Source organism: Pseudophryne corroboree, chromosome 4 (assembly GCF_028390025.1).
Source record: "Pseudophryne corroboree isolate aPseCor3 chromosome 4, aPseCor3.hap2, whole genome shotgun sequence".
NCBI classification, from domain to species: domain Eukaryota; kingdom Metazoa; phylum Chordata; class Amphibia; order Anura; family Myobatrachidae; genus Pseudophryne; species Pseudophryne corroboree.
In genome coordinates, this window is record NC_086447.1 from 422,403,497 (window position 1) to 422,412,525 (window position 9,029).

General features: G+C 42.7%; 1 protein-coding gene across 1 annotated transcript in view; it reads right to left on the reverse strand.

The window, feature by feature from the left end:
• Positions 1-8,602, reverse strand: part of IMPG1 (interphotoreceptor matrix proteoglycan 1) — a 511,490-nt gene extending 502,888 nt beyond the window's left edge. The window contains exon 1 of the mRNA XM_063916848.1: positions 8,374-8,602. The gene's annotated coding sequence lies outside the window, so the exon portion shown is untranslated. The remainder of the gene's footprint in view (positions 1-8,373) is intronic.
• Between the last annotated feature and the right edge of the window lie 427 nt (positions 8,603-9,029).

The following is a 9,029-nucleotide window of genomic DNA, read 5'->3' on the forward strand; positions in this document are numbered from 1 at the left end:
TCAGAAGCCCCAAGACCAGAATAACTGCTATAAGCGTAGGCACCACCAAATATAGGTTTTTCTTTGGAAAGAATCTGTTAACAAAAAAGGGATTTTTTGGGAACTCGCAATTTAACAATGCATAGCATCGACAATGAAGATAATATAAATCAGTTCTTTGATCTCAGTGGTATTGTTATATGATATGACTGCAAAACACAAGATTACTTCTTTATCCGTAAAAGAAAAAGAAAAAAATAAACCTTGGAAGCAACTCGAGATAATTTTCATGCTAGTGTTTAATCAGTCCCAGCAATACAAAGGCAGGTCAGGTGCTTGCAGCTGATTGCATTTAAGGAAAACAAACACTACATTTATCCTACAAAGCAGAGACGTTACTGAAAGCAGTGACCCACTAGGGCTTTCTGTATTTTCAGTGACCATCCGTAGCAATTGCTTCATTAGTGCAAACATGCATTCGTGTTAATGAATTCCTTATTGTTTATTGCATTAATTTCTGAGGCATCTGTAACAGAAATTCCATGTCATTAGTGACCAATGTATGCACATCTAATTATGCAGTAATTTGTTGTTTGCCAGGACCTGGGCAAAATTCTATAGTTTGAAAGTCTGACTGTACATTCAGTTTACTGACTGATACCCCTTTCACAAATGCAGATATATCCCTGGTTTTTGCACGTGAACGTGGATTAACCAGGGATTTCTGCATGTGTGAAAGGAAACAACTGGGACTATGGGGTCATTCTGACCCATTCGCACGCTGCGGTTCATCGCTGTGGTGCGAACGGGTCGGAACTGCGCATGTCGAGCAACGACCAGAAGAAAGTGATTGCTAGCGCGATCGCAAGAAGAGGGGAGGCGTTCCAGGGTGGATACTCACCGTTTTCCGAGCATGGAGATCCGAACGCAGGCATGTCCAGGCGTTTGGAGGGCGGTTGTCTGACGTCAATTCTGGGACCTTCATCGCTGGAACCATCGCACAGGGTAAGTAACTGCAGGGCTAGTCTTGTTCTGCACAAAACTTTTTTAGCATAGTAGGGCTGCACAAGCGATCGCAGCCCTGCTATGCTAAAATACACTCCCCCATAGGCGGCGTCTAGTTGATTGCACAAGCAGCAAAAAGTTGCTACGTGCGATCAACTCGGAATGACCCCCTATGTCCTGGGCCACAACACTGCTCCCGGCCAGAATCATGGAGCTGAGACCTGGGAATGTGCCGGCTTGCCTGACCCGGCAAATTGGTCATATATCTGAAAGTGGCAAGAGAGAGTGTCCGTTTCTGAGATTGTTTTGAACTCTGTACTGGAGCCGCTTGTCAGGACTGGTTAGATTAGAACTGGAGTGTTTGGAACTATTAGGTTGAATGATGCTTTACCTCATTCAGTACCACCCTCAGGCAGGGCCGGTGCAAGTTTTCTGTGCACCCCAGGCATAGCTTTGGTCTATCACCCCCCCCCCCCCCCCCCAGCACCAGATTGCATAAAAACTATCCTATTGGCGGGCACAGTAAAAAAAAAAAAAAAATTATACAAATGACATTCCAACTGTTTGATTAACTGGTCACTTTGTAGAGTTTGAGGTCTCACAAATAGTATGAGGTGTGTTGTATACTGTACATTGGGGGTAATTACAGGTTGATCGCAGCAGGAATTTTGTTATCAGTTGGGCAAAACCATGTGCACTGCAGGGGAGGCAGATATAACATGTGCAGAAAGAGTTAGATTTGGGTGGGTTCTTTTGTTTCTGTGCAGGGTAAATACTGGCTGCTTTATTTTTACACTGCAAATTAGATTGCAGATTGAACACACCCCACCCAAATCTATCTCTCTTTGCACATGTTATATCTGCCTCCACTGCAGTGCACATGGTTTTGCCCAACTGCTGACAAAGATCCTGCTGCGATCAACTTGGAATTACCCCCATTATCTGTGGTGATGGAGGACAACAGCGGCTGTATAATGTAGATTATCTGTGGTGATGGGGCAGCAGGGACTGTACAGGAAAGTACATTATCTGTAGTGATGGGGTGGCAGGGACTGTACAAGAATGTACATTGTGGTTGCAGTTCTGTACTGTGCACCCCAAGCAATAGTTATAATATATTGCAGAGCTCAAGGCCCTCAAATAGAATACAAATAATCTCTTTGCAGCAATATATACATATATTATATGTACACAAAAACTATAACTCTGCTGCTGCAAGTACCAGAATGCCCTAATTGACTGGTAGAGCATGATGGGACTAGACTATTCTGTCATTGATTACTCTCTCATTACAGGAAACCCCTGGAGTTCCTGAGCGCTACTGGTGGATGTCTCAGGTGGGACTCCCTTCCTGAGCGGAAAGTCCAGGGGATGCTGCTCTCTTTCTTTCTTCAGTGGAGCCAGGTCTTCTCTTCCTCAAAAACGGCAACGCAGGGTGGCTAGTATAGCACTGCCTTGTTTGCAGCTCTGGGATCGACTTGTGCTGTCTGAGACTAGCTGAGCTCCTTGTTTCATTGGTGAATCACTTCCAGGGAGGGACGAGAGGGGAGGAACACTATTGCCTGTCTGCAATGCCAAACCAGCCAGGCATGTTATACATTAATTTAAGTAAGACTAGGGTAAAAGTATGAGTGCAGCAACTGTCTATATAATTTGCTTAAAGCCTCAGTTAATAGATGCAACGGTATGGCTGAATCAAATGATCAAAGCAAAATGACAGCACCATAGCTGTGCCGGACTACAGGAACACAGTACCTTGGATTATCACAACAGGGGCACCATGCGGAAACATGCCAGCTAGTAAATCGGTAGCACCAGGTGTGGTAAGAGGGTCTTAGTACCCTCCGTGTGAGAAAGAGCATTATAGAACTAAAAGGCACCGGGGACTATGTATAAATAATGGTGGCACTTCTGCTGTTATTGAAAGTCTGTATTGCAAAGGATATTTTCATTTTGAATGCAAGTATCCCTGCAACATACTAATGTTAACTAGCTGTCCCTGTGCATAACTTCCCTGGCATATTGGAGGTTTTTTTTCCTATTTGTGAAAGACTCCTCTGCGGAATCAGTGTCAGATCCCGGAGCTGGCTGGAGGCTGCAGTAGAAGGATCCTAAAATTTGTGTCCTGAGAGTAAGCTTCCATAGACTTTAAGTAGTTCATGCCATCTGAGGTTGGTGTACACCTACAGGGCCAAAGAGCTTTGCTTTTTGGAGTTTATGACACATGGATCAGATTGTAGTCTCCATTAATAATAATCAGGACAGTGGTCTACAGCACTAATAATTACCCTTCTGTGAAATCTCATGCATTAGGCTGTTAGCACATAGCAGGAATACATATAATTATGCAGAAACTACTGTACAGCCAAATTAAGAGATTACTGCTTGTAGCTGGCAAGCATTAGGTCCCAGCAGCTCTCCACATAGGAGAATGCCTGGCACCCCCCCATCTTGTCTCCCCACGGAATGTGGATGTGCACCTGAGTATTCCCACAAGTGAGGGAGCCCAATGAGAATCTAATGTCCACTGTGCCACCACGGTTTACTATATATATTTTGTCACAGGGACAGAATAAACATAGCTAGTGGAGGGGGAAGAGGATAAGAAGGAGGGACTCTGGAAGGAAGTGGAGAAGAGAAGTCTTCCGAAATGCGTGATGGGGATAAAGATGGGCAAGGTAGAGTTGTCACCTGAAAAATTGTTAGCTTCACCAGGTTGGTTGAAGCTAAGGGGAGAGGAGTGTCACAGGGACAGCATAAAAATGCTGACAGGATGTGGAACAGCAAGGTGTGGAATCCAGTACAGGTATTTGGTTTGATCAAGTCTGAGCAACAGCAAGTATGATTGCAGACACCTGTCTGACAGTGTTCCTGATGGTGAACTAGCTGCCTAGGTGATTATCAAGGGGGGTGGCTACTGTTAGGGGTCCTGGATCAATTGTCTCTGGATAATTTACACTTTGTATGCTAAGAACTGCTGTGAACTATTTTGAAACCTGAGAATTGCTGGTAACTGCTTATGTTCACCTGTGAAAAAACTGTGGAAAATGAACCTGCAGTGTGGAACTTTTACTTGGTGTATGTGATCCTTGGCACTGTACATATATATATATATATATATATATACATACATACATACATACATACATACACATACCCAGCATATCCTGTATGCTTATAGTTGCAAGTGCTATATCTTTACACCCTCTAACTGCTGAATTACTGTTATCCCTGCTACCTGTTTCTAACTAATTAACCAATTCCCTGGTAAATCATCTGCCATGAGTGGAAACCTCCATTTGCACACCGCTGCCACCTACCACCACAGTGTATGCCAATATGCAGCCCCATGCATTTTCTAAGGGCTGGACTAGTGGGCCAAGATGGAAAACGAGTGGGGATGGGATAGATGATAAGTGGGGGCAGGCCCCCAGGCCAGCTGAAGGCTAAGGGGGACATTTACTAAGCAGTGATAAAAGTGTAGCAGTAAGCCAGTGGAGAAGTTACCCATGGCAACCAATCAGCATTGACGTAACATTTATAATTTGCATACTATAAAAGTTTACAGAGCAGCTGATTGGTGGCCATGAGCAACTTCTCCATGGCTCACTTCTCCACTTTTATCACTGCTTAGAAAATGTCCCCCTTAATCTGTCCCTGACTGTAGCTACTGCCCTTTATATAGGTGATGAACAAGGAGCTTGATATGGCAGTGTTATACACTTGTTATAGCAATCTGCAGAAAATCAATGCATATAGTTCCGCTAAGCAGCAAGTACTATACACCAGAGGGTGGGCTGCAGATAAACGATAACCCAAGTTGAGTGACAGTGGAACAACCTTTGGCGTGCATAGCTTGAGCTCCTAGTAAGTTTTCCAGGAAGGTTTGACCCCATAATTATACTAAATTACATTTTTTTAATACTACTACAGTTGAAAATTAAAAATAATAGAAAAGTCATATACTGTAAGTAAGAGTTAGAATAAGGTTAGCTGTGGTCATATCTCAGATAATTACTATGTATTAGTTATGGCAACATGTGACTTTGAAATGTATTATTCCTCACAAAACTTAGATAGTTTATAACATTCTGAGGAATATGCCTTCTGTCAAATTGATTATAGTCATCTTGTGTGAATGTAATCGACAGGAATAATGTCAGGTGCTTTACAATTGGTATACAAATATGTCCATCATGTGAGAAGTATATGTAACAAGTCCCTCATTGCTTGATGTCCTGTAATTTCCACAGAAACCCAAGCCCAAGGGTAGAAGGGGTCAGTAGGAGGAGCCAGAGACAGAATAGTGGCATCATGGGAATGGCATTTAGAGTCAGAGTACACAGTCCCATCAGAGCAGGGGCCAGTGATGGAGTGGTCAATGGAGTCAGAGGAGGGGCACCTATTGGAAAATAAGCCCATCAGCGGAGAAACTAAGCATAGGCAATAGCAGGTGGGGGTTACAGATTCCTTGAAACTACCTTCCCTGCAGCCTGTCCTGTGGCCACTACATGAAGTATAAAGGGCAGAATGGAGATACTGCACATGCTAAGTGGCAGCAGTTTTCCTACTAAGTTTGTGTGTGTCTGTGGATCTAAGTGCCCATTTTTCTCTCCACAGAGAGAACCTGGTAAGTGGGTTACCATGATCACTGGGCTGCATATGTCTGAAGTACTGTATTACATAAACTGCACTTTGTTTGAGGCAGACTATAGCTTGCTACATGTTACTTAAACATCCTTTATGGGTTGGTGACATCTGCTCTAAAATCAAACATTTGGAAAGCCCCCAGAAATCCTGCATTTGTCCATGCTAAGGGGTGTATTTAATAAAGTGTGTGTTTTCAGAAGTGGAGATGTTCCCCATAGCAACCAATCAGATTCTGCTAATCATTTATCTAGAACATAATAGCTAGAATTGGTTGCTACTGCATGTGCAACATCTCCTAAAAACCCACACTTTAGTAAATATACCCCTAACTGTTCAGATATATGGGTCTCCTGCAGATTTTCCTTATGGTAAAACAAATGTTTACTTTTCTTGTCTGTTATTCCTGTTATTAAATTATTTGCTGGCTAATAGTATAGTCCTCAGATGAGTCCATGTTGGCCAAGGCAAGTCATGCTGTGGGCTTGACCTTATACAGCATGCAGGTGTTCGCAATAATAGCACTGTATTATATTACTGTATGTTTCCTCGATTTCCATGCTCCACACAATCCGCCCCCCAACACACTATTGTTACTTACAGTACAAAGATTTAGTAAGTCCCTGACTTTGAATGGCCTCCTGAGGCATTCTGTAAGAGACAAACAGGAAGTGGCTTGATATCCACATCCGACAACCTATCTGCCTTCAGCCTGTTTATGCATATGTAGTGTAGTGAGGATAGTGTTTGGAACCCAGAGTTGTTCCAGGCAGATAGCGATGTGTGGTGGTGGATCCTCACATTAGAGTATAGATCAGTTGGAATATACTTAGGATCTTGTGTCTTCTCTTCACTTAACTTGACTTGGATATCACCCAAACACACGCTCCATTAAAACAGGTGAAGAACTCACAAACAAAGTACAGACAGTATACTACACAGTAAGTGGCACACAGGTAACTTTCTAATTACTCTTTAATTAAGGAGCTATTGATAACTTTCCTTTTCTTTATTAGATGAACCTTCTAATTCATATTCTGTAATAATTCCTAATTAAGTAATAATCCCTCCAATAAATATATGAAAAATATGGCAATTATATAATTGAAATAAGTACCCCAAATCCTTGACTGCTCTGCAATATCTTCCACACTAGGCCTTTGCTGTAAGGCAGTGGTTCCCAGGGATGTGTGGTGAGCTAAATGGCTCAGGAGGCACTGTCTAGCACCAGAGCCAGATTTACATGCAATATGTGAGTGAAAGGGTATATCTGGGCATTATACACAGGTGCAGCAGTATAAACTCCTGGAAATTTGATGAGCTTTGATTAGAGATGTTTGGAAAAAATAGGATAGACCTTTTACTCCAGAGTTTTGGATATAAAAATTATTAGAATAATGCAAAGAAGATATTTAAAACAAATTCTTTGTATTTTTCATATACTTTATATAGTCAAAACTCTGGCACAAACGTTATTATGACAGGAAAGGCTCTGCCTCACCTGCCTCACCCCACCACATGTCACTGGTGGTTCCCAAACTTTTTTGAATCACTGCACCCTATAGCATCAGAATTTTTTTCATGGCACCCCTATGCCAAAGTTTCTTATAGAGAAATTTAGAAAGAAATATTAAATTAAGTAAATTGTGTTTATATGTCATCCTTAGATTCAATTGTGTGGTGAGGAACAAGATTTGCTTCTGTTTCTCCACATATGCTATGATTAGCAGCCACTAGCACAGGTTTTGCCTATTACATTGACCATAAATAATTTGAATTGTTCCCAGAGCTCTACTATAAGTGTCCTGAGGAAGTCTAGGGTGCCACGTCACACAGTTTTAGAACCACTGCTGAAAGGGGTTGCCACTTTATTCTTCTAGAGATGTTTCATAGATAATGTTACTTTGTTTCACAAGCAAGTACAACAGGTGTTACTGGTGCTGTAATCCATGTTCTGCACAGCAGTGACTTCTAGGAAAGTGTAATTATACCCAGGCACAGTTACAGTTAAGACGGGTACACACTAGGTGATTTAAGCCTAAAAAAATACAAATGTCATTATCATTTGTTTTTAGGTTTATATCGTTCGGTGTGTATGGGGGTATTATTGGTGCGCGCTCCCGCACGTCGTTCAGCGATCACCAATATTGAGCTGAGATGCAGCTTGACCCATCAATGTCGGGCTGAAGTGCATGTCCGGGAATGCTGACGGTGATGTCACCGATCGTTATCGTTGAACGATAACGTTCAATGTGTATGCACAATATTGTTGAACACTATATCGTTCATCACCGACATTTAAGCATTGCATAGTGTGTACCCAGCTTCTCTCAGCATATCAGAAGCTGCCTCTGACATCACTGATTATGCTGCCACTCATGGCCCCCATACATCTACAATATATTGGGAAAATGTCCTGGTTTCCAGATGGCCAGGTCGGAAGATTGGGGATATTTGACATGTTTAAATATTCGATCCCTGACGGATCATCGATGGCCGCCGGCGACTCTGATTGGTGGATCAGCATTTTCTGCAGGGGGCGGGAAATCGCCACATAGATGTATTGGGCCATAAGAGTGGGTTTAACTATACAGTTTTGCTTCATAAATATGCATTCAACACTTCGTTTTTCCTTTGCAATAGACTGAGAGCAAAACAGTTCTTGTACTGGAAGTCTTCCTGGGCAAATGTTGGGTTTGCACATGCTAACTCAATACATTCATCAAACTCGCTGCTACTCACAGTCTTGTCCCTGGCTTGGTCTTGCTATCTCTCTCTCAAAGAAGAAGAACCACATTCTGCTGCAGCTCAGTATGTCACTCCTGTTTCCTCCCCTGGGTCCTCCTTCACCCTTTTTGTGTTGCTTCTGTCTATCGACTGTGACTCCACTTTACTACCTCTCTGGACTATCACCACCTGCGGCTGCACTTCTCCTCTCACTTCCCTCAGACCAACCACCTTTCACCAACTGCCTCCCAACCTCTATAAACTGTCTCTAGATTTACAACTGACTGGACTCTCATGGGATCCCTCCCTGCCTGTGCATGTGCACAATACTGATTCTCTGCATGCACATGCGCGGTAAAGCAAAATGCTATGCTGAGACTGTAATACCCTACATATCGGGGGTAAATCAATTGCTGGTGAATTTTTCCCCCGGCTGAATCTGTGCGGCATCTGCCACACTTTATGACAGCTGGATCTCGCACAAAAGGGTAGGTAGCACTTTTGTGTGAAAAGGGATATGAATCAGGCGGGCAAAAGGTGCGAGATGAGGTGCCATTACAAGCATTTAAAAACCACGCATTTTGCACACTTTGCTGCCAATTGAATTCCCCCATAGTGTGTAATGTGTTGATAAGAACGTTATTAATAAGTTGCGTTTGGGTCTACAGATT